This window comes from Chenopodium album, chromosome 9 (assembly GCF_948465745.1).
Source record: "Chenopodium album chromosome 9, dcCheAlbu1.1, whole genome shotgun sequence".
NCBI classification, from domain to species: Eukaryota; Viridiplantae; Streptophyta; class Magnoliopsida; order Caryophyllales; family Amaranthaceae; genus Chenopodium; species Chenopodium album.
In genome coordinates this window covers 30216781-30242498 of record NC_137842.1, presented here as the reverse complement: position 1 = coordinate 30242498, position 25718 = coordinate 30216781, and the positions used below count along the sequence as shown (strand labels likewise).

At 34.8% G+C, this 25718-nt stretch overlaps 1 long non-coding RNA gene across 1 annotated transcript; it reads left to right on the top strand.

Annotated features, from left to right (window-relative positions):
• The first annotated feature begins 19426 nt into the window (after positions 1-19426).
• LOC145559697 (uncharacterized) lies at positions 19427-23850 on the top strand. The gene is made up of 4 exons (XR_014092880.1): positions 19427-19631; positions 22175-22238; positions 22378-22433; positions 23640-23850. It is a non-coding gene; the product is annotated as an uncharacterized LOC145559697 (long non-coding RNA).
• Positions 23851-25718: the final 1868 nt, after the last annotated feature.

The window sequence follows — 25718 nt, the reverse complement described above, 5'->3', positions numbered from 1 at the left end:
GACTGGCGCCTCTCTTTGCAGTGTAGCGCCAGACGACAGAACTGTCGCCAGGCGCCACCCTCCACAGAGTGGCGCTACAGTTCAGACTTTGGCGCCATTGCTGGAGCTTCAATCTGAAACTGTATTCGGTGTTATTAATCAACAGGGGTATGCCTAAAGTCGTACTAGGTCAATTCTTGTTAAAATATAAGACTTTATTTACACTAATTAATTGGGCAAAGTTCTTTTAGTCATCAATTTATTTAATCTCAACACAAGTCAAACAAACGGTTAAGAAAAACATATACCATATGCACAACAAATAATGCACAATTAGTCAAGTAGGCACAATATGATGCAATGAGTTTGAAACCTAACCATGGCTCTTTTGATATGGTTTAGTCAATAGAGGGTCCATGGTTAATCGTCCAGATGCACCGCGCGGAAGCCTAATCGTGATGGGTTGGCGTGAGTGGATGGGACACCGCGAGTTTTAGAGAAAACTCGCTTCCATGGTTTGGTGAATTCAACAATCTCGGATGTACCCTTTGTTGCTCAGAGCGTTCAATCAGGTAGATGGAGCATGAATTCCCAGAGGGTTATGTCCATATGTAGAACACATATGGGTTTCAGAAAAGTGAGAAAAACTCAATCAGAAAGTAGGATCGAGCAAACAATACGAAAAACTGGTCAAAATTAGAACGCATATTTCTGGCTCGGTATTGGACGAATTTGGCGCCAGCAAACAGAGATTGGCGCCGGATTTTGGTTGTAGCGCCTGGCGACAGAGCTATCGTTTGGCGCTACAGTCAAAATTCTGGCGCTAATTTTCTGTTTGCTGACGCTAATTCCTACATGCCTCAGCAGCTTTTTGTGCTCGATAAAATTTTCCAGTTTCGCGCAGTGTTATTTCGGTCTTAGCTGTGAAAGATATTCCTCAAATTTCCTACGCGTAAAATCCTATGTTTTAACTCATTACGGATGGTCTTTCCAATGAGATTTTTTTTATGCATATGACAATAATGTTAATCAAAATTACGCACATGAAATACTTAGAACGTTTCGAGTCTCATCCACTCATTCTAAATCATTGCCGAAATAAATTTCAGGAATTAAAATAGAAATCCTCCCCAGTGGAGTCGCCAAAAACTGTAGGGAATATTTCAAGCGTTAATCCCTAGCTTGAACCCCGCTGTGATCATACACTAAAGTACGGTGGCGTCCAAAGGGAAGGAAGCTAGAGCAAAAGAGTCACCAACCAGTTTTTTAGGAACTTGTAAACCGTTCACGAGGTGAAGGTTACACCCCTTAACGATCCAAGAGATCGTCAACTCCATAAGGTCTTAAACCAAATAAGGTTCGGGGATGAAGGTACAAATCCAACCTAAAAGAGATTGAACCTGCCCTAATAATAGACCTCTACTTTATTCTGATCGTATTCATGTGCGCTTTCTGACTAACATACAATCAATAGGATTAACCCTAAACCTGTTTATCTATGTTGGTTAAATATTAATACACAAATAAAACTATTATTGGCAATCACTTGAATTATAATCACATTAACCCTAAACAAGATTATTAATTATCTTATTAAGCGTGATTACAAATACGAATTCCCTTTAAAAATGCACAAAAAGCGTGATCAAGCAATAACAATAAATATCAAGCAACATAATAATAACCATAAAAATAATAATAATCGTAATAACAAATTAAATAATCATGATTAAATAATCATAACAATTATAATAATAATCAAAATCATATTAAAGCATAATATTAATAGCAAGATCATATGCATGATACTAACAAGATTAATAACAAACCCTAGCATGTCACTAAGCAATAAAAATCATATATTTAACCCTAACATGATACTAACAATCATAAATATTAGGAAGAATATAAAAGGCATCATACTTTTAATCATACTTGATATTAAAGTTACCCTAGACATGATACTAGGAATTAAAATAACAATCTAAGCATGATTTCTACATCATAATAACAATTAAACAATTAAAGTACTTAATTGGATGCCTCGTACCTCTTTCTAATAACAAAATACACGCGTTAGTAACTTCAAGGAAAATAATAAACAACAAATAATTAAATTAAATTATTGAAAGAGAGATTTGGGACCAAACCCTCAGAAATTAAACCTTTCACGTCTAGGGCGAAGGCAACTTCGAATATGGCTAGGTGTTTCTAAATCTAATAAATGCGGAATTTTTATATTTGAGAGAAAGCTAGTTTAGAAGAGGGAGAGAGAGAGTAATCAAGAAAATCTTGATGAGAGTTGGTGAATGAAAGCAGAGTTTTTAGGAAGCTATTTATAGAGAAACTCAGCCAAAAAGATAAAAAAAAAATCAAAAATAGAGTTCTGACGCGAAAAACCAGGTTAGCGCCAAACGCTGACGTTAGCGCTAGGCGCTACAGCTGGCGTTTGGCACTGACTAAGAAATTGACGCGTTTTCTTAAAATCATATAGAAATTGCCGTACAGGAGGATAAAATCGTATTTTCCTCAAAAACGTTCTTTTATTCTGATAAAAACTCCAAAAAGTCAACAAAAGTCAATTAATCAATGCTAATTAAATTAGGAATGAAAAGAACCTTCTAGAAGAATCTAGAAGACTAAAACCATTCCTAATTACATTAGGAATGAAAAATCCATCTTAGGCCCCTAGATCATTGGGCCGCATATAAGGCTCAAACCAGGCCAGTTCAGTAATTTGGCCATAACTTCCTCAATATTCATCGGAATTGGGCTTATAATATATCGTTGGAAAGCTCTTTTCAAGCCCCATCCAACTACACTACTATTGGACCCATATCATGGACCAACCAAACTGGATTGGCTGTTTTCTTAAAATAGGTTTTCAAAAACAGAGAGAAGAGAAAAGAAATTAAAACAATCTGCAACACTAAACTTTCCACACTTTCACTTCATTCGATTGTGATTCGACGTGAAAGGCACTCATCACTGGGTTTGGTTTTGGGGAGACACAAATGGGTGTCTACACTAAGATATTTATTCATATATATAATCATAAATATATATCGAAAACATAAGTAAATGATGTATTTGGCAACTATTCAAGTCTTCAAGGGTCTTCATTTGTAGCTTCGTAGCTTCGTCTTCAAAGAACCTCCGTTCTCAAGACATGACCAAAATAATGCAAATACTAGTTTCTACAATTAGGACAAATCTAAATATTAAGGTACAAAAATACTCAATGATTTGCATACCGTATTTAGATTGACAAAAATACATGACGGAACGCAGTCCGTATTTTTTATCCTAATCGGGCCCCACTAGTTGCCATTTTTTAAAACCTGTGAGAGAATATCCATTCCATTCATTCATTCACTATTTGTGAATGGCCTATGCATTTTACAACGACACACAAGTAACAATGCACAAATACGCGTAAACTAGTAACTAACTTAGGTGGTTAATCCAATTAACGTGCCTTATTAAAACTAGCCAAAATTGTTTAACCAATTATGTAATTAAGCGCAATTAAAATTGAATCTTCCACTAAATTCCGCATCCATCTTAATTAATCCAATTAATTAAGTTGGTAAATAAAAAATTTTGCCAAAATGAAAATTTGCAAGTGTCGATCAAAATTGAGGCCTAGCCTCCAAAATTTTATATAAAGCTAATAAACATAATTAAAATAAATAAAACGGCTAAAAACATAAAACATAGCATAACACTTTCGTGTGCCTAGCACCAAGCAACAATATATGGTTTGCTAGGCACCAAGCATTGGCAGGGGGTGCGAGGCTCCTAGTGCTGGCACTGGCCTTGTTGTGCTAGGCTTGTGCTGCCTGGTATCTATGCTCGCACAGCCCTCGTGCATTGGCCTCCCTGATGCACTAAGCAGCGCTCACACACCAAGAAGCAGCGCAAGTACAGCTACACAGCCGCAGCATGCTGCTGCCTTGTTACTGCTGCTCCCTTGCTGTGCACTAGCCATGCACTTGAGTGCGGCACGCACTAAGAACAACCATCCCTTGGTAGCCACATGTGGGCTGCTGTACTGCCCGAATGTCTGAGGGTGGTCTAGCCTTGGTTTCCATGCCATACTCTTGGGATTAATTTGAAATTTTTTTGTGACTTAATTAAGTATTTTCAAATTAATTTTAGAATTAATTTAATGAGCAAAATCAAAAAATATAAGGTCCAACTTAATAAATTCATTCAAGTGAAAAAAACTAAAATTATTTTCAAGAACTCATTAATAAAATTGGTTCAATTTGATGCAATAATATAAATAGGGCTATTCTCAACATTAATTTAACAAACATAAATTTATTATGAGATTTGACAAAATTAAAGAGAGATTTGGAATTATGAACACAAAATTCAAATAAAGATTCCTACTTTAACTCGTGAATCTTTGAAAACTATATTTTCCAATATGAAGATAATTTAAAATTCTATCACAAAAGTAAAACTTTATGATTCCAATCAACTTAATAAATGATTAAAACAAAAAGTCACTAGTAGAAAAAATACTATTTGTAACGCCCTATTAGTAACTAGCGTATGTTATGCTGGTTACGAAAGCATCAATAGTAACCGACTAAGATAATGCCAGTTATAAATTTCATGACATTAGTAACCAGCGTAGTAAATGTCAGTTACTAATATGTGGTTTATCATTGTTAGAAGTTTTATTAGTTTTTGACTAAATAAATGCCAGTTACAAATATTAAGTCAAAGAAACTTTGACTAAAAACTATGTAACTAGCTTACAAACGCTAGTTACAAATATTAGGTCAAAGAAATTTTGACCAAAGCGTTTGTAGCTAGCTTACAAATGCCATTTACAAAAATTAAGTCAAAGAAACATTGACCAAAGAGTTTGTAAATAACTTACAAATGTCGGTTACAAATATTAAGAAACTGGAAAAAATTTATTTATTTTTTTTTAAAGAAAGGAAACAATTTCTAGTTGGAATTTTTTTTTTTAAAGGGAATTTCGCATTGAAATCTATTCATCTAAAACTCTTTTTATCTATCTATTTATCTATCTATAACTATTAAAAGTGAAAAGCTAAGTTTGCTATATGGAAATCCCTTAGTAATAGTGTAGTGACTTTTTTTGCCCCTAAAAAAGTACAAGTACATTTTTGCCCCGTTCCCTCTTTTTTACCTCTTGCTTTGCCCCATCATTCACTTTCTCGATTGTTACAATCAAAATTCGATGTTTGACCTAGGATTACCATCTAAATTCGATCCCTAATTTCTCTCTCTTATCCTCTCATCGAACAATAATAGCGTGCGTAGATTCGTCAACGAGCTTCGAGGTGTTACAATGAAGGAAGTTCCCGACAAGGTGAAGCCTATGCTATTTTCTCCTACCTTAAGGAACCGACAGTTACCATGCCAAATACATTGAGACTGATTCAATCACGCCTCTTTACCATGTTTGCCTTTGTGGTATGGCTTTCCCTTACCTTGTTGCTTTTCCCAAGAACGTCGTCATCTTGATCATGCCCAGAAACATGGTCTTTGATCTCCATCCTTTTTTCAGGTAATTAGGTTTTCATTGTTTCAACTTGATTCTAATTGATTGAATTTGGAGCTGGTTAAATTGTTTGGATCGGGAATTTGATCTTGAGATTATTAGTTTTTATGTTTTAGGGTTTGATGTTTTGGGAGTTTCTGATGAAATGTGGTTTTTGATAAGTTTTCAATAAATTTTAAGTCTATTTTTTCTTTGCTAGTGCTAGGGTGCCGCGAGTAAATAAAAAATGTTGAATCAATAGGAACTTGGGTTGTGAATTCATGATTAGAACCTCTGTAGAGAGTTTGAGAAATCCTACTTCAACACTACAAGAAAATAACCTTTTCGTAGCGATTATTTTAACCTTTAGTATCGATTGTAATTGCAACAAAAAGCTTTCCCAACGAATGGTCATTCGATACAATATCCCCCGTTGCCTTAGCCTTTAGTAGTGGTTTTCAATATCGCTGGGGTTGGCCTCAATAATCGATACGAAAAACTACATCCAATCGTGGTGATTATTGTAGCGATTACAATCGCTATAAATGTTCAACTCATTTTCTTCAAAAAAAAAAAAAAAACATGCGTATGATCTTTACAAGATCCGAACATGCAATCTCAAACTCTTATATTAAATGTTTCACCAATAAGCTATGATATATTTTATGTATTCTTTGTCAAACAATATTTATATATGTAGTGTTGAAAAGGCTTTTCGTATCGATTTTTAGGATTTAGTGGTGATTGTAAATGATACGATTTCTCAAAATTATATAAATGTGTAAAAATAGTGTGTATATGTATTATTATGCTTTCTGTATCGATTTTGTATGGAAAAACCATGGCGATTGTAAAAACGATACGACATCCTTTATTATTTCACAAACATACTTGCATATTGTAGCGAATGAACAATCGCTACGAAATAATCGCTACGAAAAGTGATTTTTCTTGTAGTGCAAAACTCAATTTTATGTAAATTTTATAATTAATTTCATTATATGACAAATGCTCAGATTTTTTTTTAACCACTTAAATGATTAGAATTAAGAAATGTTGACTGTTCTTAATCTTGTGCGACAAATTCTACCTCTAGTTGAATAAAATAAAAAAATTAGGGTATTGGACAATCCATACAAAATATGAGTTTAGAGATATTATTCACATCTTTGTACTTACATTCTTCAAAACTCAAAAACTCATAACTATGTATAATATATTGATATTAACTTTAGTTGAAATTTATTTGTGTTTTGGAAACTTGGATATATTAAAAATTAAAGAAAAGAAATAGGAATACATAATTAGAGTTCAGATGTTAAATGATTTCAATCAGTATGTTAGGAGTTCATAACTAGAGTTGAGACCACTTAAGTATTGACTTATGATTAAAATTCGGTAGTTTTAATTTAGCTTGTATCATTGATGACATTTTTCTTTATGACTGTTTTACTGCCTAATGTGGCTATATCTTGCTTAATTTTCTTAATTCCGTTTCTTTTTGGTACTTACAATAAGTGATGTGTTTTAATTAGGTAGAGCTTTGTTCATTAAATAGATTTAGTTTTATTCTTTTGTTTGGACTAAATCGTGGCATTTGAATGTTTTTGTTTGATATATTAAAAAATAATTATAACAACAAATGATCAAGGGTTTGTGAAACTTAAGTAAAAGATTAAGATGCAACTGTGCAAATATTTATATTAAAAAAAGTTAATTACTAGTTAAAATTAAGTAGTGTGTCAATATTTGCTTATAATCCAGTCTTTTTACTCTTTATTTTATGATGTTGCGTTAGGTGTGGAGGTGGTGAGGGCGATAATGGTGATGTTTCGATGGGCTAGCTTCCAAAACTGAGCTATTCAGTTTGCTGGCAATTAATGTTGCAATTCAGTTATTATTTTGTCGTTTTTTTCCTGATTGATGTCAATTGCTTCAATTCAATTTAGTATGTGAAAAAAATTGGCCTTTACTGCTTCCAAATAATCTCAAACTCGTGTTTGAAATTCATTAAATCATTAGTTAATCTTATGCATCTCTTGCATTATTCTCTTCTAATTTAGGTCCACTGTGCAAAACTGAAGAGTAACACAACTGATGTCGTTTTTAAGGTAGATAATTTTGATGGCTCTTAAGAGCTAAAACTACATCATTCGAATGGTGAATATTGGTTTTTACATGTAAGATAAAAAAGATGAATGTAAAAATTAGAGCAGTACTATGCAAAATGCATAGTATCTATTTGGTCATTGTACGTATGCTCTTGATATAAAATATATAAGTTAATTTATAACTATATGCTTTGCTCCTGGTATATAATTGACAGGGTAAAGTCGTATCCCCTAATCAAAAGTAATTCCTAAATCCTTTAACTAATGTAGATAGGAAAATAGGATCGAATCCACAGAGAAACGAGTCTTTCTATTCCTAATTAACTAATATAATCTAAATTATGAGGTAACCAATATATATATTTGAATATGAAACTAAACTACGAAGATTAAGAATAGGGAGAAAACAATGAATAAAAGGATCTAGGGCATAGGTTCACCAATAAATAATATTCCAGGGTAAAACATAATAATCAATCATCAATGCATACATTAATCAAATCATAAAGGGCTTTCGCTACGTATTATAATCACACAATTAATTTACCGGTATTAAATCTCATCTTTCGAATCTCGACTTAACCATTTATAAATTAACCTGCCTATTGAAACTAGACCTAAACATCAATTCTCATCTGTCGAATCTCGAATCAATATTGTCAAACTCATGCATAAAAGATCAGGCCTAATCTAGTCACAGAGCATTAAATCAATCAATAGGAAATTAATCTAGCATTGACAATCAACAACAATAAATCACCCCTTCATATTATTTATGGATCCCCATAAACCCTAGAAATAGAACTACTCACACATAATAGAAACTAAACTAATCAAAGCAATAAAACAAGACATGATCAAGGGAATAAAATAAACAACTAAGATTAAGAGAAAAGAAATTGTTACCAAAATAAATCTGGAATTAAGAATCAAATAATGAACAAAGTATAAGAGAAAGAAACTAATCTAAAAGCTAAGTAGAGAGAGAAAATCTAAGAAATAATTAAGAAAGAGTAAAAGAAGGTAAAAAGAAAGATGCTAAAATCGTTTTACGGAGAAGTATTTATACTCCGTCTGAATCCTAAACTAAAACAAACTTAAACGACACTATTAACTCCTAATAATAACACGCGCCCGATCGGGCGTGCCTTTTTCCTTCAGGTATGTTTCTCGCGCTTGGCCGGGCGCGTCTTCGGGCGCCGACCTTTGCTTCTCTCGCCCGGCGGAGGTGCGCCAGCCTTTTTGGCCGAGCGGCTCTCTTGGGCCACTAATTGGACTACGATTGGGCTCTAATTCTTCGGGCCAATCTGAGTTTCCTCTTCGGGTCTTTAATACTCGGTCAAAATGCCCCGGTATCACATATACCGAGCCCTTAATCACCGGTTCGATGGCTCTAACCGGCCCTAGGCTATAAAAACCGGCCGTGTTTCTCCTGTGCTCGTGAATGCTCCATAACATCTCGGGAAAATGCTCCATAAGTGCAAATCCCTGCAAAAGTCAACCAAATCTACGAAAACACTAGAAAACACCAATTATTAATAAAAGTGGCTCTAAAGAGCCAAAAACACTACTACTTATGACCAAGGGACGGGGGTAAAATACTATATAAAATAGACACATCAAACTCTCCCAAGCCAAACCTTTGCTTGTCCCTAAGCAAAGATCTCATCAATGAATAAATAAATATGCTTCACCCAAAAAGTAAAAATCAAGCACAAACAATGCGGGGTAAATTAAATAAACATGCTTCAAAATCAACCAATCAAATCCATCTAATAGACCTTTCTTCCCTAACAATTGTCAAATAGAGCAAAGCACAAGAGCATATAGAATTCAAGACTAGTGCTCACACACTCAACTCTCATTTATGTGGCGAGTAAAAGATGTACTCGATCGCTCTCCAACCAACCCCTTTATGTGAACAATGCCCTCCCAACTCACACTCTCGTGTGTATAAAACAATGAACGCTCAACGTACTAGTCGACTCGAAATATGTCAAATCATAACTTGCATTGATAAACAACACTTTCACATTCATACAACTCTATGCACAAAGGTCGGAAGGTCTTTAAAGCTTGTAATGTAAGGCTAGGGTAAAGGGTAGGAATCATTTGGGAACAAGTGGGAGAAAAGCTATGCTTAAGGGATCAAATCCTAATAAAACCCATGATCAAAATAAATAATGATCAACATCTCCTACACAACTCAACTTTGACAAAAATCCACCTAATACAACTCCAAACAATATAAATAATCCCAACTCTTACAATTTCACTCATAAGATATAATAATAAAGAACTGGAGTGAATAAACAATTTTATTTTCCAAACTTGAATTTTTCATTGAAGCTCTTATTTTTTTTCTTTTTATCAACCTCCAACTAGAACATTTGAACATTGAACATTTTTTCTCTTTGTTCTTTTTTTTCTTTTGAAGTTCACTTTTTTTTTCACTTTTTTTTCTTGAACTTCTCTTTTTTTTCATGACTTCATGCTTTATTTTTTCAAGAAAATAATACTTTCAAACTCATCAAAAATAAATATGATAAAAAACAAAACAACTTCTCAAATCCCACCAAAATTGTGCAAATAATAAGCACACTACAAACTCCCTCACCACACTCACTAATAGCTCCCCCAAGCCAAGCTTGAGACTAGTACCCAATGGGGCAAAATAGACTTGTAATGTGGTTAATAAACAACAAAAAGTCAAGGCAACAACATGGGTAGCAAGAAGGGAACAAATGTATCTATAATCATCTGGAGGCTACCTAAAAGAATGAACGCCTTCGTCCTCCTCAATCTGCATAATAATGAATCATATAAATATTACTTATAGTTGCAAACCAATACTCAAATTCATTGACATACCAGGAACTAACACACATTCCTAACCAAATCAACTAGTCAAGCACTATATTCACAAGTAGTTGGGCAAAATTGACGCATGTTAAGGTTTCAAGGCAATCAAACATCAAATCATGATCAACTAATCCACAATGCTTATCATCATATACCAAGAATCAAACAAATTTTCTCAAGTATGGGGCACAGGGAAGCATGATTTACAATCATTGGAACGTATTTTTGGATTTTTTTTTATTATTTTTCAATTTTTTTGTATTTTTCACATATAAGAAAGCAATAAAACTATCCTAGAAATCAATAAATCTAAACTAAGAAAACACACCAAAAATAAAAGAAAAGAGAAAAAGAAAGATACCAAATCCAAAATCTCCCCCAAGCCAGAATCAGACAATGTTCTCATTGGCTCGGGAACTAGCCCAGCATAGCTAGTCCTGATCATCCTCATCCATGGAGCCGAACCCTGCACCTCCACTGCCACCTGCACCAGAAGATCTACCACCAAAATAATCAGCATGAAAACTCCCCCCCGCCGGTCCCCCGAAAGGAATGTCCTGGCCGTACCCATGGAAGGCAGAATAGTAAGTGTAAATACCATGGGTAGTGGGATCCCTATCGTACCCCTAGGGTGGAGGCTGAAACCAGTCAGGGTAAATAGCATCGTTGGGAATGTTTCCCCGACGAGCATAATCATCGTAAATATGGTAGAGAGCTCTACCCTGGTTCCTCTCCAGGTACCCTAACCTCTAGTCTATGGAGCCTACCATCCTCCTAAGGTCAGTTTGGGAATGCTCGATACGTCCTAAGGCCTGACCTATACTCTAAAGGTCCCAAACTGGGTCAGAGTCAACATGAGGGACAGAGTGAGACATGCGAGGTGGAGAAAACGCCACCTCGGGCTGAGGCTGAGGCTGGGGTGGTGGAACTGGTGGTGGTACTGGTGGTGCTTGCCCCCTAGCGTTGGCAACTAAAAGGTCATACGTGTAGGATGGTTGCCCTAGGGGAAAGGCGGTCAAGTCAGGACTAGGTAAGGGAAAGATGGGCAAAGGCTTCTCGGTCCCAGTCCTAATACACCAGTGGGGTGTCTGCTCAATATCCGGTCGTACCCACCCTAACTCCTCAAAATACTTAGTAGTCATATAGGTATCTGGTCCACAGTTGGTCAGTTGGTGGGGTCCACCCTCAACAAAATCGGCCTTTTTCACTACTATTCTAGTGATAAGGCCTCCTATACGAATGGGGGTGCGAGATTGGGTACTGGCTGTGGCATGTCTGCTCAAATGGTGAATAATGTACCTACCTATGTTTGATTTCCCAAACCCATACACATAGTGTCCTATAACAGCTAGTTCGTTAGTTTGGGCGTTATGGGGCTCATTCCTACCCAAAAAAACAAACCCGTAAATCTTTGCCAGATTTTTGGAATAGGGTGATGGATAGGTTTGGTACTAGCATGTTGGGGGTCAGGAGTAAGCAAACCAGTCAGAGCATAATAAATGTCACCCATTTTATATTCAGCATGTCATTGGTGAGGTAATTAAGAATTTAATTCAAACAATTTATAAAATTCCACATAAGTTAAACTAATATTCCTATTGTTCAACCTAAAAATTAAATTCGGTCCATTTATACTATTTACAACTTTCAAAGAAGACAAGAATTCACAAGTTAATTCATGGTATGTAGGATAGTGCATATCAACGAATTTTCTCATGCCTATGTCATTTAAAAATCGTTTCACAAAATCATACAAACCATATGATTCTAAAGTAGGGTGGTGTAACCACCGTGAAGGAATTACCTCGCGCCCGACTAGGTGTTATAGCCGCTCCTTTGCTCCTGGATAGAAATACGGATCGTCGGCCAGTACGGGAGTTGCAAATCCGGGTCACACTCCTCCCTCGAGCTAGAACTCCTACCGAAAATAGAACGAGCCCTCTTTGAAGCCATGGTAAAAATGGGTATGCAAATTGATTTGAATGGAATTCGAAAATTTTGATATAGAAATATAGAGAGTCAAGAGAGGATTAATAATATTCAAAAAGTTTTGGATTTGGTTGAGGAATGAAGGATAAAACTTAGAGAGAAGGTAGAGGAAATTTGAGTTTTAGAGAGAGAAAGTTATGGAGGAAAAGAGAAATGAAGGAAGAAAGAAAAAGAAAGAAGAAGAAGAAGAAGGCGGACGTGTCCTCGCGCCCGGTCGGGCGATCTGGATATTTTATTTCCTTCAACTCTCGCGCCCGGTCGGGCGCCCTTCGCTCGATCGGGCGATCTGATGAAATAATTTTCGTCTCTTCTCGCGCCCGGTCGGGCGAGATTCGCCTGATCGGGCGGACGAATATGTCCGTATACGACGAGTTTCGCGCCTGGTCGGGCGCCCATCGCCCGGTCGGGCAAAAACACTCGATTTTTAGACCTAGCTCTCGCGCCCGGTCGGGCGAGCTTTGCCCTGTCGGGCCCGAGGCTAATTGACGAAATCTCTACTTTCTTCTTTTCTTCAAATTTTGGCTAACTCCTTTCTTTTAAACCTGTATAAACACTCATAAAACCCATTAAATTCCCTCATCTCTCCTCTCATAAGAAAAAGAAAGAGATACTAGTCTAAAAAGCATTAAAATACGGGTTGCCTCCCGCAAAGCACTGGTTTATCTAGGTCCCGCACGACTTTCTTACCAAGTACAATAACTAGCTAGGACCCTTGGCCTAACGCTTGATCGGGACGTTTCTCAACCGGTCTAGCGGTGTTTTGGCTGCGACGCGGCTTCCTGACATGCCCTGTGGGACGCCAATTCACTTTGTCTGGTGGATCCTCCTTGACTTCGATTGGGAGTTCTTCAATGCTACGCACTAAAGATACTTCTTTGATCGAGGGTTGCTTCAAATTGTCATTGCATTTAACACTTGCAACTCGATCTGGCAGAACACTTACCGTAGGCTCAAATTGCATAACTTGCTTGATTGATTCCACCTTTCCGTCCTCAAAACCAAGACCAACAGTGTAGAGGGCTCTTTTCATTGCATCAACTTCCTTATGCCATTTGTCTATCTCATCTGAAAGGGATGCAACACAAGATACCGCCTCCAAGGGATATTTTTCAAGAGCTTAGGGCTTGTTAGAATAATTATGAACCACATTAACACTAAAGCATTTCTCCTCTGTCATGGGGCTTTTAGGGGTATTATTAAGATTAAAAATAATTTTATTGTCCCCTACTGATAGTGTTAACTTGCCACTTCTCACATCTATGATTGCTCCTGCAGTGTTGAGGAATGGTCTACCCAAAATAATTGGGGTTTACATATCCTCAGCCATATCAAGAACAACAAAATCAACGAGTATATAAAATTTACCTACTCTAACGGGGGAATCCTCTAAAGCACCTAAGGGGTATTTGAAAGAATGGTCGGCCATTTGTAGAGTAATATTAGTAGATTTTAATTTACCCATATTCAACTTGGAATACACAGATAATGGCATAACACTTACGCTAGCACCCAAATCACACAATGCATTATCAATCATTAGATTGCCTATATGACAAGGGATAGAAAAACTACCTGGATCTTTTAATTTAGGTGGAGATTTATTCTGAAGTACGGCACTACACTCTGCAGTGAAAGCTACTGTCTCTACCTCACTAATAGACCTTTTTCTTATCAACATTTATTTCATAAATTTTGCATATGAAGGAATTTGTGTGATTAATTTAGTGAAGGGAACTGTTACCTTCAAATCTTTTACCATCTCCAGGAATTTACCAAACTGCTTATCCAAATTTGTTTTCAATTGACGATTGGGGAATGGAAGTTTGATAATCGGCTTTGGAGCATTATTGCTCTTATCTGGAGTGGCCACCTTCTCTGGAGTCGTACCCTGCAATGTAGAATTAGATATATTAGTACTATGCTTTAGCCCTGTAGGACTAGTAGCTACATTGTCAGGTTTAACGGAATCAAGATTAGCATTATTTAATAAAACAGGTTCATCAGCTCTGGGCATAGGGGGCCCTTCATAGTTTGAACCGCTCCTTAGAGTAATTGCATAGGCTTGATCCGTAAGCCTGGTCGGCTGTGCTGGTAGAGCTCCCTGTTGGCGGGCTTGTAGAGTAGCGGAAAGTTGCGCAATTTGATTATCTACAATTTTATTATGTGCTAGAATTGGATCGATTTGCGCATCTCTACTCTCCATGTGCTTCTGCATATTAACCAACATCGCTCTAATTTCTACCAAAGTAGGGTCGGAAGATGAGGAGGATTGTTGTGATTGGTTTTTCTTGCCAGCATTGGGATGGTAATATTTCTGCTGCTGTTGCTGTGGCGCCTGTGGTTCTTGTGGTGGTGGATTTTGAACATTAGTACTCCGGTAGGAAAGGTACGGATGATTTCGGTACCCAGGATTGTAGGTGTTGGAGTATGGGTTATTCTGCCTATAAGCTTGAAAGGCATTAACTTGCTCCATGGAACTCCTGCAATCTTGTTCCCAATGACCTATAATTCCACAATTTTCACAGAAAGCCTCATTAGCATTATTATTAATTGCAGAAACATTAGCTACATTATCAGTGCTAAGATTATCTAATTTTTGGCAAATAGAGGTCAATTGAGCTTGCAAAAAGGATACAGAGTCAACACTATGCTTCCCCTTGTTAGCAAAGCCTCTAGGATTCCCATATTGGGAATTATGTATCGCCATATCTTCAATAACCTGTCCTGCATCCTCAACATTAAGATTCATAAATCTCCCACTAGCTGCAGAATCTAAAATTATTCTAGATGAATTTCCAATGCCATTGTAAAAGGCTTGGATTAACTGCCATTGTGCTAAATTATGATTGGGGGCATTCTCTTTGTAGGTCCTTGAACCTCTCCCAAGCCTCATATATAGTTTCATCGGCTTCTTGGGGAAAGTTCTGAATTGCACTCCGTAGAACGGTTGTTCTCTCTGCAGGATAATACTTGTTATAAGAATTCAAAACAAGAGTTTCCCAGTCAGTTATACCAAGTGCAGTTCTATTTAAACCATTAAACCACAATTGAGCTTTTCCAGTCAAAGAGAAAGGAAAGAGAATCTCCCTGATTTGGTCTTGTGTGACCCCGGCTTGCCTGATTGTATTGCAATATTGACAATAGTCTGCAATGTGAAGATTTGGGTCTTCACCCTTGGCTCCACTAAATTGCTTCCTCTCTATCATCGTTATAAATTGGGGTTTAATCTCAAATTGTACCCCATCAAGAGCCGGAGTGGGAGTGAGATGTGGAAAATCTGTAAACTTTGGTTATGAGTAATCACTAAGCTTCTTTGGAGTCGTCATCTCTGATTCTGGATCTGATGATACCTCTGAATCGCTTGAACCAGTTGGAGGATCGCGGTGATTATTATTATCACCAGAGTCCGCCAGAATTTGCTTGTAAAGGTTCTTCTGTCTATGGAAGGATCGTTCGATCTCAGGATCAAATGGGATGTACCCTGATCTGGAATACCTGGGCATAAACAAAAAACACTGAAAGCAAATATGAGATTTGACTCAAATAACTAACGTTCTTTGAGACAAAAAGAAATAACCTAGACTACAAAAATAATCAGAAATAAAAATAAAACCGTTTTCCCGGCAAAGGCGCCAAATTTTGACAGGGTAAAGTCGTATCCCCTAATCAAAAGTAATTTCTAAATCCTCAAAGTAATGTAGATAGGGAATTAGGGTCGAATCCACAAAGAAACGAGTCTTTCTATTCCTAATTAACTAATATAATCTAGATTATGAGGTAACCAATATATATATTTGAATATGAAACTAAACTACGAAGATTAAAAATAGGGAGAAAACAATGAATACAAGGATCTAGGGCATAGGTTCACCAATAAATAATATTCCAGGGTAAAACATAATAATCAATCATCAATGAATACATTAATCAGATCATAAAGGGCTTTCGCTACGTATTATAATCACACAATTAATTATACCGGTATTAAATCTCATTTTTCGAATCTCGACTTAATCATTTATAAATTAACCTGCCTATTGAAAATAGACCTAAACATCAATTCTCATCTGTCGAATCTCGAATCAATATTGTCAAACTCATGCATAAAAGATCAGGCCTAATCTAGTCACAGAGCATTAAATCAATCAATAGGAAATTAATCCAGCATTGACAATCAACAACAATAAATCACCCCTTCATATTATTTATGGATCCCCATAAACCCTAGAAATAGAACTACTCACACATAATAGAAACTAAACTAATCAAAGCAATAAAACAAGACATCATCAAGGGAATAAAACAAACAACTAAGATTAAGAGAAGAGAAATTGTTACCAAAATAAATCTGGAATTAAGAATCAAATAATGAACAAAGTATAAGAGAAATAAACTAATCTAAAAGCTAAGTAGAGAGAGAAAATCTAAGAAATAATTAAGAAAGAGTAAAAGAAGGTAAAAAGAAAGATGCTAAAATCGTTTTACGGAGAAGTATTTATACTCCGTACGAATCCTAAACTAAAACAAACTTAAATGATGCTATTAACTCCTAATAATAACACGCGCCCGATCGGGCGAGGCACCGCCCGATCGGGGGCGCCCTTTTCCTTCAGGTATGTTTCTCGCGCCCGGCCGGGCGCGTCTTCGGGCGCTGACCTTTGCTTCTCTCGCCCGGCCGGGCGCGCCTCCGGGCGCCAGCCTTTTTGGCCGGGCAGCTCTCTTGAGCCACTAATTGGACTACGATTGGGCTCTAATTCTTCGGGCCAATCTGAGTTTCCTCTTCGGGTCTTTAATACTCGGTCCAAATGCCCCAGTATCACATATACCGAGCCCTTAATCACCGGTTTGATGGCTCTAACCGGCCCTGGGCTATAAAAACTGGCCGTGTTTCTCCGGTGCTCGTGAATGCTCCATAACATCTCGGGAAAATGCTCCAAAAGTGCAAATCCCTGCAAAAGTCAACCAAATCTACGAAAACACTATAAAACACCAATTAGTAATAAAAGTGGCTCTAAAGAGCCAAAAACACTACTAATTATGACCAAGGGACGGGGTAAAATACTATATAAAATAGACGCATCAATAATGTGTTATTTTATAACTGTTTGCTCACTATACTGAAAACTTTTTTCTACCAAATAAGTGTTAGTTTGTTTTGTTATAGTGAATATATGAACTACAGAAATTGTGGTGTCGAGTGTAAGACATTAGTTGAAGCCATATAGACAAATTAGTGTGTGTGTCATGATAAACTTGCAAAAGTTTTCAGACTGACATGGTGATTACATTACAAAAATTTGTTTTTCTTTACTGTGCTATATTACTGTACTATTATGATTAATTTCTTTCGACTAAGAGACATAGAGATTACGAGTATGTACCTTAAATTCCTAATCATGTATTGCTTTTCTCTATTCAACAAGATTCTTTTTACAGAAAATCTAGTGAGATGATGATGCCATGAACGCAGTTTGATACTTTGTGCTCTATATCCTGAGATGTTGAGGTTAGGCCCATCATTCTTTTTTTTTTTTAATTTTTTTATTTGACAGATAGATCCCATTATTCTGAGAATATACTTGTATAGTGTTATGTTGCATCTACCCTATTTCAATCATTTTCTCTTAGTGAGGTGAATGTTGATGTTAATCTCTAAACTTGCTTATAATAATGGCTCTTGGTAGAACTTATTATGTGTGCCTGTATTGGATATGATGCATTTGGGTGACTTCCCCCCTTCTCATGCAGCTTGATTAATAACATTTTATAGTTCCTTGCATGCATCATGAATAGTTTACATGTTTCTATTCACATAGCATTTATGCACTCTTAATACTCAACACCAAAGCTTCTCAATATTCAAAAAGTAAAGAAATCCACCATCACTACTTGATTTAGTAAAAACTTAAGTTTTTATTGTTGGAACTATTTAGGATATCCAATGAGCTAAGATTCTTGAGATTCTTTGAGATTGATCTATGTGAACCATTAGGCAGGCAGGTTTTGGATGCATGGGTCAATAATATGTCAAGGTTATTCTACAATTAAGCAACTGCAAAATTGTATATGACCTTACGAGATGATGATTACAAGACTTTCTCAGATTAATCTGTTTTGTTGATCTCATTGTACATCTCTTATCATTATTGTAGGATAATAATATGTCCTTTATAGTTGGTGTATTTCTAGACGTCCGAGTAAATTTGGTCTTACATTGGTTATATTGATATTCATTAGGAAAAATTGCTCCCATTAATCTGAACTTTGCCTCATCCGCCGAAAATAATCCCAACTTTCGTTTATTATCTATTGCACCGAACTTTGGGGGGTATTAATTTTCGTTGCACCCAAATAATTCAGAAATGTTTACCTGATTGACCGGTTGCAAGTCATTTGGGTGCAACGAAAATTAATACCCCCCAAAGTTCGGTGCAATAGATAATAAACGAAAGTTGGGATTATTTTCAGCGGATGAGGCAAAGTTCAGATTAATGGGAGCAATTTTTCCTATTCATTATAAGAGTTGATTAATAATTTATGTTTCTTCACATGAAAAAAATGTAGCATATGGGTGGTGGCATTAGTGGCGTCAGCTATTGCTGCCATTAATTTTTAAAAAAAAATAAAATAATAAGCACTACAAGTAATCGGCATCATTAGTACAAAAGTGACATTAGGTAACACCAAATGGTAACACTTTTATAGTTATGAACTTATTCGATATATAAGTAACACTTGAGTAACACTTTAGTTTTATGTAACACTTGGTTGTAACACTTTTATATTAGATAACACTTGATTGTATCATTTTGATATTAGGTAACACTTAGTTATAACACTTTGATTTTATGTGGGGTTGTAACATTTTGATACTAAAAAATAAAATAAAAACATAATCGTTCTTATTGAGTTCTCTTTCCTCAAAAAAAAAAAAAAAAAAAAAAAAAAATATCTTTTCTCCTTTATTTCTCGTTCCCAATTCCTTAATATCTCAAAATCTCAGTTGGTTCCTCACTGTCGCCTAGCCCACGCTGACGCCCACCCACACTGGCGAAAAAAGTTCTCACCGACCTCCCACTGGGCAACGATCCACATGTCTGTCAATCTAGCATTCTTAGCGGCCGTTGCTACTCTTAGAGTGGATCGGAGTCTTTCCGTGAAAGGTAATCTTTAATTTTATGTAGGTTTTTTTTGTTGGATTATTGATTTCAATTTCAATGGAAACCAACCACAACCGCGCGCAATTTCGTCTCCTTATAGTACACCTTCCTATTTCTTCTCAAAGGCAAAAAATTCTAGGTATTTTTAAAAGTTTCATCAATGGTGTCCATAACAATGGGTGGAGCAGAGACGCCCCGCATTTTTGTTAGTATAATTAATCAATTTGGGGTTCCTCCATTGAGCGAACTTTTTTTTTTTTTTGCTTAAATACGTTATTAAAATTGATTGATTGTTCAACCCACCCTTTATTAATCGACAATATACTTCTAATTTTCTTATCAAAATTCCCTGATTTCATATTCTAAAACTCTTTGATTATCTTTTGATTATGTTATGTGGGTGTATCGTCATTGCCCCACTTATTAATTTGATGACCCAATTTCTTGATCTGATGATCCAATTTTTATTTATGTTGCTTTGTTAAGTGGGTTTTGATTTTTGAGGTACCCAATTTATTTTTGGCTTGAATTATAGTTTATTATCAGATTTTTTGGCTATGATAAATTTGGATCAGGGTGTGATGATGTATTCATACTCTTCCATGCTTAAAGTTTTGATAGTGTAATAAGCTAGTCTATTGACTGCATTGAGGAGAAAGGAGTTGATTGTGTGTGTAAAGGTTTGCAATTTCTCAGCTGAATATATAGTTGGTTTGAACATCTCTTTGAAGCAGTTAATTCAAGAGAGGATGTGTTAAGGAGATTGATTTGACGTTGTGTATTTGAAGTATGTTGAAGTTAGGTTGGGTGATTGAACATTTGCTTAAACATGGTTGATACTCCACTTTGTCGTAAAAAAGAAGGCGAGAAGAAATTGATTGTTCTATGATCATGAATCATGATTATCCTGTCAATTGCTACTTTGCTAGCTATATTGTAGACCCCAGTAGACTTGTGATCTATTAAACAATTCATGTCTCATTTTCATCTAACAAGCTCATAGAAATTAGTTTTATGTTTGCACGCCTTGTTCTATCAAATCTTGATCACAATTGTTCATGCATTGCAGCTTGGGTACCAATGGAAAATATCCTTTATTTAGGTGGACTAAATATTGCCTCTGAGATCTACAACAAAGAATATATGACCAATTTTTGCTTAATTAAAATCTTATTGAATTAGACTCACATTTCATTTCTACAGGGTAGTGATGAATGACACTTAATGCAAGAAAATCCATATTAGTTAGTTACATGAGTAGGCAAGACAGAGGCTGCAAATATAATTGTGCAATACCTTGTCTATTAGGTTGGTTGATTTTGTCCTTACATACAGTGGATTGTTGAGCAACAAGCTTTGGAGGTAAGAGTTCAATGTAATCAACTCTCACTGTTGAATTCGTAAAAAGGAGTTTTATGAGGAAAGCAGAAAAGAACATTAGTTTAACTAAAACAAAGATGACTCTATACTTAAATTACCTCATACCCCCTCTCTATAAATACTAAAACAAAGATGACTCAATACTTTAATTATTTTATACCCCCTCTATATAAATATAGAGAGCATCACTTACTTGTTTGTTGTATATTTGTTAATGACAGGTAAGTACTAGAAATTGTGAATTTTATAGTCTCATTGTAGTTCCATGCTTGTCTTGGTGTGAGGGGTATTTTACCTCGTACCTCCAAATTGATTGTATATTGGTTGCATACATATCCCGAATTATACTTGTTCTTTATATAGCCCTCATAATTCTTTCAAACCTAAATTGTCTGATATTTTTCAACTATGTGAATCATGCATTTCATTCTAGAATTTCCCATTGTCTCTTTGCTTTTTTCTTTCGGTCAAGGGTTTGGATGGCTATGGACTGGTGGGAATGTTTGATACGGTGAGTAAAAGAAATTTATCTTATTTTCTGAAAATAGTTTCTTAAGTTATTTCTTTCCATTTTTGCAGTTTTGATGCTTATATTTTCAAAAAATAATTTCCACTGTTGGCTTATATTAATTCTTCAAATTTGATGCTGCAGTAAGGGGTTAATGGGGGTAGGGAGATAGGGAAACGAGCTCCTAGTAATAATAGCACTAGTAATAAACTAATCTAAGTTTTAGGGAATTGATCTATATATGAAAAGATTGGAATGGGTTACTGTTTTTCAAGGTGAGCGATGTGACTATGTGACAATTGATAATTCTCTTCTCAAATATTGTGGTGTGATTGCGTAAGACTTTAATTTGTTGATGCTTGTAGTGTAGTCCAATCAATTTAGCTAATGGTTTTGATTTGACACATCTTAATTGTTGGTGATTCTCAATTGATTTTTGTTATGTTTTTTTGATACCGAAGTTGCAACTTGGATTGGTGTGTAGATCTAGATTATATTGCCATTGTGGTGGGTTACAAATGTATTGATCGGAAACTAATTTGTGTATCTTGTTTTATATACGAAGTAAATGAATTGAATTTGTATGTAAAAAAGTTTGCCTTCCCTCTTCCCCTCTTCTTTCTAATTACTTACTTTCTTGATTGATTATTGCTTGTAGTTAAGGGCTGTTTGGCATGACATAGTTTGTCGAAATTTCTCCAATTTTTGTTGTTAATGGAGAGGTAATTTCATGCCCCATCCCCTTTATGTATACTTTTTTTTTTCCTGATTTTTAAATTTGTTTGATGAATCAATCTTATTTCTTGCTTTGAACAAGTTGGGTGATGAATATTTACCTTTGCTGATTTGAATGTTGTATAGGTTTTGATTCCTATTCTGAAACCAACTGGATACACCAGTGCTGATCCTTCTAAAATGTAAGCTTAATCTAACCTTCAATATTTAACTTTCTAGAATTTATTATTAAGTTGTTGCATGTTGTGATGTTTCTGGTACTGTAATGTTTTGTTACATTCTCTAACTATCTATTTACTTCAACCAATTCTGATGCATGCGAAATTCTTTCGCTGTAATTGTGATGGCCATGACAATAATTGTTGATGAGACTGGAGGACAATTTAAACTAGAATAGGAAATAGGGTAGAGACTAGGGGTCCGAGTTAGCAAAAGGCTGCAAGTTTGAAGGAGCAGCAACATCAGGCTGCAGTCTGATTTGTTTCCTCTCTCATTTTCTTTAGTTATTCAATGGTGATAGTTCTAATTGATTTATGTGATTTATCACTTACTATTTATATTTCTTTCACCATTCCACTAATCAAAACCTTACCATCCCGATATTCCCATCTCCCACCTCCTCTTTCTCTATTCCCTCTTTTCATTTTATTGCTATCCTCAACTTCTATTCTTCATCCTCTATTATCTGGGATTAAACAAAGAAAAATATAAGAAAGTTCTCATTTTTCGTGTTTCTCGTACGTATAGGTCTTCAATTTTCCCTCCTTTTCTTATTTGTAGATCGATTCAAATTTTGGGGAAATACCGGTTACGCTTGTCGTGTGTTGTTCAAATAACTTAAATGGTCTTGTGACTATGTTATATGAAATTTTTTATATGATCAAAATTAGTTGATGGAATTTGACTTATGGGTTTTTTTTTCATTAATTGATCTATATAAATTGATATGATTTTTGGGTATGAACTGATTTGTATTACGGTTGAATTATTGGATATTCAGTGATATGAAGTTTAAATCTCGGAAATTCATTACTTGTGTGACATATAGATTTGCTATTGAAATGGATGTAATTGTGTTTGTGATTCAAGCTGTATGTTCGATTTAATTTACTTTCGCAATGCTAAATTTTTTTAGAAATATGTTAAGTTCATATATCATATGATCAGATGGCAATGGTTATTTTTCATAATGGCCTATTACATTCATCTTTTGTGTTCACTTGTCAAGCCTAATTATGTCTCTCTGTTTAACTTTAGTGTATATTCGATTGATTTTTTTTTTTTTTAATTAAGTGTACGATTGATGTAAAATTTCAAACACAAGACTGTAGCATATTTGATTAATTTAGTTGTATTATGAGTGTGATTTTTTCCCCCTTATTGTGCAGATTAATTGAAGACAAAGATACTCGTAAATCTTCAAGCAATTAGTAGAAGATAGAGAGATACTTGATTCCATTAGTTTTCTTTCCTTCGAGCAATTTTTTTTTCTTTTAATTTTATAGTAATAGTGTAATGGAGTACTACTAAGATTTGATATATTTTGTTTTTTCTTGTATTTGACTTCACCTTTATCAATTAAAGATTAAATTTACTTTATTGATAATGAATATTGCTTGTGGTGAAGTAATTTGTACCATTTTTGTGATTTATTTAATAATAATAATAATAATAATAATAATAATAATAATAATAATAATATTCATAATAATATTCATAATAATAATAATATTCATAGTAATAATAATTATTATAATAATAAAAAATGTTACTTATTAATTAATAAGTGTTACATTAATTTGCAAAAAGGGATACATAATCATATAACTAATATATAAAGCTCAACTTTTAGCTAGGCGACGAGATATCGACACTTGGCGTTTCAACTTTTCGCCAAGTGTCGTGCTACGTAGGATAGAGTTATATAGAATTCAATTTGTAGGATAAAAAAATCATCATATAACTAATATATAAAGCTAAACTTTTAGCCAGGCGACGAGACAGCGACACTTGGCGTTTCAACTTTTCGCCAAGTGTCGCGCCACGTAGGATAGAGTTATATAGAATTCAATTTGTTGGATAAAAAAATTAGTTTATAATTCTATTTTCAATCAAATTTCGATAGAATTTTAGAATAAAATTATTAATTTAGAGTTTTATTTTCAATAAAGTACCAATATTTCATATGTACAAATTGAATTATTATTTTATTCAAAAAATAATTAGATTATAACTCGCATAAATTATCATATAAATTTTTTTTTTTTTTGTATCATAATATTTTTCAAAGTGAAGGAATTAGTTCAAAATGCACCACATCCATTATTTATAATATATTCTAATCAATTTAAATAATATATACTTCACAATCTAATATAATTTTATTACTGTGTGTAGACCCATCATTGTCAATCGGATCTGGTCACAAGTCATTTCAAACAGGGTCATTATTTAATTTCAGGTTACGGGTCAAGAAATATTTTTCACCAATATTATTATTATTAATCATTACATGTCTACTACATAGTTTAAGTTGTCACAAAAACACATCAATTCCTAACTAATTTTGTATAAACGATATATATTTAAAATTTGACATATAGATTAAAAATTTATCTTAAAATTCAATAAATAACCCGGGCATCGCACGGGCACAAAACTAGTGTCAAATAAAGTGATACTATGTGTGATAATATGATTGAAAAATGTTACCTAGCTAATAACTAACAAAGTGTTACATTAGTTTGCAAAAGTGATACAAAAAGTCAGATAAAGTGTTACTATAAGATTGAAAAATGTTACTAAAGATTAGTTAGTGTTACCTAAGAAATAAAAAGTAACACATTAAAAATGATACCAAAAATATTAAAAAGTGTTACATACAAGGGTTTATAGTAACACTTTTAAAAGTGTTACCATAAGTTACCCAAACTGTTACATAAGACCTTAGGTAACATGGGCGGATGTATCACACACTAAAGTGTTACCTATTGTCTATAATAACACTTTTACCACTTTATGTAACACTTTTTGGGTGTTACTTAAAGTTAGTTATGTACTAGTGCATTAACAATTGCTAGTTACTAATAATACACTATTCATAACTAGCGTTAGGTTATGCTAGTTACAAATTGTTCCCTATTTGTAACCGGCGTAACTTAACGCTAGTTACGAATAGTATGCTTTCTAACTTGGAAAATAGACTATTTGTAACTGGCGTTAGGTTAAGCTAGTTGCGAATAGTACATTATTAGTAACTAACATAAGCCAGTTACGAATAATTTTCACTAGTTGTAACGGTGGCAATAGCAACCAACAATGCTAGTTACAAAAAGCCAATTTCGCCAGTTACAAAAAGCATTTTTTCTACTAGTGGAGTTCAACAAAAAATCATGGAATTTAGTAACTTAAAGTTCCAACCACTTTAACCAATTTAAGATTGGATCTTTACTACTTAGAAGCCTCAA